Raw genomic sequence first — 8,326 nt, forward strand, 5'->3', positions numbered from 1 at the left:
AAAGTACTATCTAAACTTGCATAGCTGAGGTTATCTCGTAGCCAGGCACGTGCTTCAGTCTTTCTTTTCTGCTTTGCCCTTGATGAGACTTTCTACCAGTTCCATGTTCACTGTGCCTTGTGTCAAAATATCCCTTTTTGATATATCATTTCTTTCGTTAAATTGTTTTAACCACATCCCTTTCTTCTCCTGCATGAAAGGGTAAATAATCAGTGTCGAATGATTCTATTTAAGCTCCCTTCATCTATTTGCCCCACTCTTTTCAGTCTTTCATCTTCAAGTCTCCGAATGCTTTCATCACCTGCCTCAAAGCCTTCTGTGTCGGCTGTATCCTTCTCTGAGTCACAACGAGATGAATGTGGCATTCAGAGATCATCCCACCAGTTTCTACAACAACGTTACGGGATTTGGAGAATTACTTTCTGTCCTATCCTTCATGCTTTCCTATATGCGGATTAATCCTCAGACTTGGGGCAGTGAAGATCGTCTCAAGAAAATAAGAGATATGAAGTCCTTTATTATTGATCCTTGATTTTAATCCAGTAAAGAACTTGGCCCAGAGAGGTTGTGGACGGCCCATCTCTGGAGGTATTTAAGGTTAGATGGGGCCCTGGGTGGCCTGATCTAGCAGCTGACCATCAGTGTATGGCAGGGGGTTGGAACTAAATCTTTTAGGTCCCCTCCAATCTTAGCTATTCTATGATTCTATCATTCTACTATTCTATTCTGATTATAGATTTTAATAGATTATAGATATATTATTCTATTATGATTCTAACATTCTAAAGAAAATGGCATTTGGGTGATCCAAACATCATAGAAGAGAAAAGGAAAAGAGATTTCTAAGTTACGTGGGCTAAATACTCAGGATGCAAATATCTTTAAAACCTGGCCATCTTCTCCTAAGCAGCTGTAATTCTTTTGACCTTAGGTATAGAAACCAGTATTTCAAATGACCCTTGAATGCATCTGCCAACAGTGACCATCCAGCACGTTGCTCAGTCATAGAATTCACAGAATGATTGAAGTTGGAAAGGATCTCTATGATCATCCAGTCCAACCATCTACCTATCCCTAACATTACCCACTAAACTCCCTTAAACCCTAATCTTCTCCAACCCTGATTGATGGAAATAATCTTGTGTTTTGCAAACATTTGCCTCCCATTGAACTCATCTTCTCCAGATCCTCATGAACTGCACAAGATGTGATAAATCAGCAGCACATCACGCACCGACACTAACCTCATCACTTCCTTTTATAAGTTCACAGATATCTGCAACAAAGGAAATGCAGTAGATCTCACTTGTCTGGGCTCCAGTAAGACATTTGAGATGGTGCCACACAGTAAATTATTAGCTAACGAGGAGGAGATGTGACTGGCATACATAACGTAACGTGGGTAAGAGAGCTGTCTGAAAGGAGCATGGTAACAGCTTCAGCTGGAAGTGGAAATGCTGGACTGAGGGGAGGGTTACCAGTACAGTTCCTTGAATTTCTGTGTCAAAAAAAAAAAAAAGATTCTGCTTAACATTTGCATTAATGATCTTGGCACAAAAAGCAGAAGAACGCAAAGGAAATTTGCTGATGAGGCAGAATGAGATGCTATCATCAATCCAGGAGCGGCCAGGATATCACAGAGAAAGATTACAATGACCTTGAGGACTGGAGTAATGGGGAAGGATTTGATTCAGTGGTGCAGACTGTACAACACTGCTTCTGGGAACAACAGAGGGCAAGAACAGCCATCCCTGTGCTGGAGCCCATGGCAACGTCTGGGGCAGGGAAAGATCCATGCTACAAATTATAGGATTGGGACAAGGCCCCAGTGTTATACAGCATGAGAAGAAGCAAATGCAATGAACTCGGGGTAGGGACTAGGAAACAAGGGGTTCTGGCTGATCTGAGGGAAACCATCACAGAAGTCAACACCTAGGTGGAAAAGAGCTATTTCAGCTAGTGAGCACTGCTGGTATAATGATACAGGGCTAGAAGCTGGCTGTCAATGCAAACAGGTGGGAAATTACATTTTCACCTGGAAGCAGGCAGTTTCTCAGATGGTCTTCAGGTAAGCAGGACAGAAAATGCCATCACCGTCCTGATGGACACAGTCCTGTTGACTTTCCTCCTGAGTGCAGGCTGATTATCTTTAGGCCTGTACACAGCTGCCTTTTGGAGCCCTATTTTAAAAGCTGTCCCTAGCCACAATGCTGTTTTGAAGTGAGAAGTTCCATGGGGCCATACCAAGTCAGTCTGTTATCCCAGGGCAATTGCTGCATTCACTTATTGTCCTCCAGAATGGGAGGTGACTTTGATGGTTATCTTCTCCAAATCATCTCTTGTGAGTCCCTCAGAGCTTCCTAGGCTGATTCTCTGGTGAGTCAAAAGATTCTTACAACACTGCTTTAAATGATCAGTCTATTTCTATTGAGTTCCGCTTTTTTTTTTTCCTGGAATCTCCCTTCTAGGCTTACTGGCACATTATTTCAGGGTTCAGCTTGCATGCCTTTCCCCTTGCTTCTCTCATCCCCAGGATGCAGGGCTGAGTCCCAAGGTTATTTAATGGTCTCCTACTTCTATGCCCCCAACCAGCACCCACAGCGTTTCCCTACTCCCTGGCCAGCCATGAAGCTCTCTTTGGACAGTCTCTTCCACTTCTCAGCTGCAGAGGACTGTTTTTCCATAGAATCATTAATGTTGGAAAGGCCTCTAAGATCAACCAGTTCAACCACCCACCTACCACCAATACTGACCACATCCTTCAGTGCCACATCTCTACAGTTCTTGAACACCCCCTGGGACAGGGACTCCCACACCTTGCTGGGCAGCTATGCCACTGCATCACAGCTCTTTAGGGGAATAAATTTTTCCTAATATCCAACCTGAACCCCCACTAGAGCAACTTGAAGCCATTCTTTTCTTTCCTTCCGTGAGCATCTGAGGAAGAGCACAGGAGGTTACAACCCATTGGGCAAGCTGTTGCACCTTGTCTTTACTTTTAGGACCAAGTCTGAAGTAATGGCCCTTTGCTACCCCTCAGGGGCAGCTCCTTCCTGCAGGCCTCATGCCATACCCCCTCTGAGTGTAACTCTGCTCCTACAGAATGACACCTTCTCCTCCCAGGAGAGATGTTGCTCCTGATTCAAAGTGTTCTTTGGTGTTGAAGCTGTTCTTTACCTAATCTCCATGCAGCCCCAGGGCTGGGCTCCATGTTGCTGACCCTAGTCCCCCTAAAATCATAGAATCATGGAGAGGACCTTAAGGATCATCCATTTCCAACCCCTGCTGTGGGCTGTTTCCCCCTGCCAGACTGCCCAGGACCCCTTCCACGGCCTTGAGCACCTCCAGAGATGTGGCACCCACAGCTCCAGGCAGCAGTGCCAGGGCCTCACCGCCCTCTGAGTTAAAAGTTTCTTTCTAACATCAAATTTGCCTTGTAGGAAAACGGAAAGGAGAACCAAAGAGTGCAGGAAACCAGAAATAACAACGCATAGCTCAGTGTTTCACCTAGACCCATCCTTCACCCACAGATGTGCTATTAGGACTAATGCCACACGGCCATCGGAGCAGGCGTCGCTGTGCTGCTTTTGCCCTACACACACATGCACCACTTAGAAACCACCAGATATGCAGATGTTAGTGGGGAAAGGTGTCTCAGTTTGGATGTGCCTCGTTTCAAATTTCTCCTGATTGCTGAAGAGCTGCTCTGTGGGTACCAAGCCAGTCCTGCTCCATGCCAACCCCACAGCCCATCCCTTGAAGGAATAATGGAGAAGCTGGAGTGAGCTCACACTCAGACTCAATTCCACATTGTGAATTTGAGATGAAAGAGAGGGAATTGGTGCTCACAGAGCTGAGAGCAGGGTTACGACAGCCTGTGTGGCTCAGCTGATCCCAAAGGTCTCTTTCCAAGGCCTGATTCGTGGGTTTACATTCTGAGATCTTCAAGCATCTTTGTGACGTGACATTCAAAGTAGGGGTGCCGGATTAATGCCCTTTATCTCTTGAGGTTTAAACATGAGTGCGGGGATGTTTGGGTACAGAAGGACACAGGGAGTTGGCAGCCACCTCCAGCAACAGAGAGAATATTCTCAGGCACAAGAAATAACAACAGATCCTGCTGGCTCAGAGTGCACATGGCTAGACAGGAGTGAGGCAGCAGCACAGCCTCTGCTGCTGAAATGAGCTGCAGGGCTGACAGCCTGCTTGCAAGGAAGAAGAGGAAGAAGCCTGAGAGTAATTCTGCAACAGCAGCCAGCAGAGGCAGGATGTGAACTCATCACGCTGCCGATGTCTGGGCTCCCTAAAAACAGCAGCACAGGGAGGAGAAGGTCAAGAGATGACTCAGGAGACTGCAGCACCCACCTTGTGGTGCCAGGTTAGCCCAGCAAGGTGAATACAGACTGGCTGATCTTCACAACTGGGTGAATCAGAGGATACAGAGAGGATATGGTGGCTCTGAAGATGCTGAGATGCCTCAGCACAGTGGGCTCAGGAGTGAGTGCACACACAGAAGTGGCACTGGTTGGGGGACAGCAGTAATACCTCAGCAGATCAGGCAGGAACTGTATACAACCATTGTTTGCTAACAATGGATGAAGTCTAGTGACAACTAACCTGCACTTCACTCCTACAGCTCAGATCAGGAGCAACCAGCTGAGTAAGAACATGTGGTTTCCTATCTGTGCTCTTAATGAAGGCAGGGAGAGCCCCTCAGGGTTAGAGCAAGTGGTTTTTCAGGGAAACAGAGAAAACAAGGCTGTAGAAAGTCTTCAGCTTCCACACAGAAGATAAAGGCTCACTCCAGGAACAGACTTCCTCACTCTGCTTAGCGTTCCCTCCCTGCTGCTATATTTCCTTCTTCCATTTCTGGTTTTAGTACGACACTAGAATATCACGTCTTAATCAGCATGTTCAGTTTGTTCAGTCTTCCTTGTAATAGCATTAGAGAATCACACAACGGTTTGAGAAGGAAGGGACTCTTAAAGGCCACCTGGTCCCACTGCCCACAGTGCGCAGGGATGCTCACAGCCCTTCAGCCTGACCCCGGGGGTCTGCAGGGATGGGCACCACTCCTCTCTGGGCAGCCTGTGCAGTGCCTCACCTCCCTTACTGGAAACAACTTCTTTCTTATACCCAGTCTAAATCTCCCTTCTGTTCGTTTGAAGCTATTTCCTTTGTCCTGTCACAACAGAGCCTCCTCGTGAGTTTGTCCCCCTCCATCGTACAGCCCCTCCTTGGTAGTCCTTTATGTATTTGTATACTGTTCTCAGGCCCTCTTTAGATCACTCATGACGTTTCCATGCTCTGCAAATTTAACAGGCCTGCACTTGTTTCAAAGAGCACTAATGAAAATATCAAGCAGCACAGGATCTGTGGGGTCCCACAAACTTGTGGCTCACTCAGAAGATCCATTTTCACCTTCAGAAATCCATTTAGAGATCCACTCAGAAGGCCGTTTTCAAAGTTAGATGACGACAATCATGGAATCATAGAATGACTTGGGTTGGAAGGGAACTTAAAGACCATCTGGTTCCAACCCTCAGCAGCCAGAGCCCCTCCAGCCCACCCTTGGTCTCCTCCAGGGATGGGGCACCCACAGCTTCTACAACTTCTGACACAATTATGTGTCAGGACTATTAGAGGATATTTCTGCATCACTGGGAGCTGGCTCATACCCACAGGACTAAGCTGTGCATGTAATAATCGCTCCTCAGACTACAGCACTTACACATTTTGAATTCCAATCAAAAATTATGACAGGTTAAACTCCAGGAAGAGAACAACAGCAAGCTCAGGTTGGTGTGGGAATGTAGACATTGGCAGACACTGTCAAACAGCAATGTAGGGCCTCCTGGTTGCTCCGAGCTGATGAGGAGCACATCTGAACAGGCTGCACTTTAGCACCATCTGCTGCCTGCAGGTCCACAGACCATCACCACAATCAGCTCTGTCTCCAGCCCCAATCATTCAAAGCTGCTGGCAGCATCACCCGATGAACACCTCGGTCTTATGGATGACAAATTTTGCAGTGACTGATTAGAACAGCGTATCTTTGTTCTCCACTTTGCTTTGGGGGAATTCAGGGCTCACACTTCTCATTTTCTCCAAATGAAGGAAAACCCCATGCTCTCAACACAGCTGTCATTGTTTGATGAAGCAGCCAACGCTGCTAGTGAGCATGAGCATCAGCAGCACCGATAACCAAGTATAATCACTCAAGTATCTACTCAGGTTTTAAGCAAACTTCTCTTTGCAGTGCCTTCCCAGCAACAGACCAGTATATCTACATTCACCTGGTTTTCTGCAATAATTTCTTGCCGTTTTGTTAATCACCTTTCAAACATCTGCACAGGTACATGGTGCTGTAGAAGAGCAATGCACAGAAAGAATACCTCTAAGCCCACAGGCTGAGAACAACTTGTGCAGATAGTCTTCCTTTCAATCTGGCAGCAGTGGGACTCCGTCCTCCCTTGCATTGTGGCACACAGGATTTTTTCCAGTTGAGTCCAAAGAAATGAATAAAACACGGCTGTGGAGCATTTCACTTCCCTCCTGCCTCATCCCAAGAAGCAGCTCAAATATGACAGAGAAACGAAGGATAAGGGTATAAGCTTTGTTATTTACATCAGGACATAAAAGAGGAAACTGGAGGACAGGGAAGTCCCAGCACTCTTCATCCGTTCCTCTCCCCATGCAAGAGCTGAGAAAGACAAGTCCAGAACTGCTTTTTATTTTTTTCCACTAAGACTGTTCCCTATCTCATCACTGTCCATTTCTGGCCAATGCCACCAGCCCAACATTGGGGTTTTCACAGCATCTGCATCTGCCTCTTGTGTCTTCTCCATCTCATGTAGAAGGCTTTTCCCCAAACCAAATCTGGGGAAAATCAGAAATTATGTATGCAATAACCTGTAAAAGTATCAGAGCCATGAAGAGATTTAGACTGGATATAAGGACAAAGTTGTTTACAGAAAGGGCAGTGAGGCTTTGCCCAGGGGTGTGATGAGGCCCCATCCCTGCAGACCCCCAGGGTCAGGCTGGAGGGGCTCTGAGCACTGACGGAGCTGTGGGTGTCCCTGTGCACTGCAGGGAATGGGACCAGATGGCCTTTAAGAGCCCTTCCAACTCAAACCACTCTAAGCTTCCCACCACTCTTCCCTCCTCCTTCCAGCAGCAGCAGCAGCCACTCTTAAGGCTAGGAGAAAAGACAGCAGGACAGGGTTGCAGATAGCAGTTACGTGTATCCTGCCATGTAACTGTCATGACTGTTAGAAGTCTGAGCAGAGAGCTGGCTACGGATGCTATCCCCCACTGTGCTCAGCTTGTTGTAGATGTATACAGAGGGGATTTGCATGTTTGTTCTTGCAAGTTGCCTTGTTAATGCTGTTGCAATATTGACACACCACTCAGTTCAAAGCTGTTACAAGCAAGTGAAAATTGAAGCTTTTTATTTCATGTATTTTCTTTAGTCTTAGCTTTTGGAACTAGATATTTACCATTAGCATCTATTTTTTACACCATGTCTCACATGCTCAACTGTGCTACTATGTTAGCTACAGCTGCGTATCGCCTGCTTCCCCAAAGTCCTCAGACTGAAGATTTATTGGTGAAACAGACACACAAACAAGATGAGAAAATATGAGCAGGTTTTCCTAATAAGGCAGACATTTTGCTGCATGCACCTCTCCATCAGAAGCAAGTCCAACTTTAGCAGACATCACTAACATCTTTTGTCTTTGTCTCATTTGGAAGCTGTGTCACACAGAACTGGGAAACAAGTTAATGTATGCTAAGTTTGCTGAAGCGGCAAGCAACAGAAAGTGCTCAATCTAGTTGGAAACGTAGAGAGAACAGAAGCTTTGCATTCCAAACAATGGGATTCCCCCAGGAACTAGAGGTATTTGAAGATGTCCAATTCTACATCTGGAATTACACACTGAGATTTCTCACAGAGAAATGAAAATCAATTAAGTGAACAGAGAAACATTTGAGGAGGAAAAGGAAAATATTTGGCAGGCAAACACTACAAGGTTGAGTAGTTCTGTAAGAGTCACATCCCATGGACAGGACCCAAACCAGAATTAATCTATTGTGTAGGTGAACACCAAGCTGATGGACAATTTTCCTTCTCATCCCAAACGTCTCCCAAACACCTAGCATCCCTTCTACACAAAATGAACCAACTTGGTAAGTCAGCGTGTAGAATTACCTAGGGGAGGAAGGCTTAGAAGTATAAAGTGTTTTTTCAAAAGTGCATTAAAAAGTAAACAGTGCTCCTTTGGGTGTATGGTTACCACTGTACCCAAAGCCATGAGCCATTTTA

Source organism: Tetrao urogallus, assembly GCF_951394365.1.
Source record: "Tetrao urogallus genome assembly, chromosome: 20".
NCBI lineage: Eukaryota > Metazoa > Chordata > Aves > Galliformes > Phasianidae > Tetrao > Tetrao urogallus.